Raw genomic sequence first — 399 nt, 5'->3', positions numbered from 1 at the left:
CCCGCCTCTCTGCCGTAGCCATTTTGTGGTGAGGGGGAAACTACAAGTTTCCCCACAGGCCGAGGGCAATTCTCCGGTCGGCCACGCCAGGCCAAGCTAGGCCAGGCGCTGCGGGGCCCGTGTAGCGCGGAGCGGGGTGGAGGGGGTGGGCCTAAAGGGCTCCACCAGAGGAGCTGCGGGGAAGGGGGTGGCGGGGGGCGGCCGACCGTGCGGCGCGCTTAGGCACCGTGGCTAAATTCCCCCTCTGCGAAGGGGGCGGGGAAGCGGCGTCGCAAGCCTTTGCGGCTGGCGGGGGGGGCGGGAGTTGCGCGGCGGGCCCTAAAGGGGGCTTGTAAAAAAAGATCAGGTCCATTTAAAGTTGCTGCTGGAGGGCGGCTCGGCTCGCACTGGCGCGGGGGG

This window comes from Gavialis gangeticus, unplaced genomic scaffold, assembly GCF_001723915.1.
Source record: "Gavialis gangeticus isolate Ggan-Ray unplaced genomic scaffold, GavGan_comp1, whole genome shotgun sequence".
NCBI lineage: Eukaryota > Metazoa > Chordata > Crocodylia > Gavialidae > Gavialis > Gavialis gangeticus.
This window is presented reverse-complemented; position numbering follows the sequence as displayed.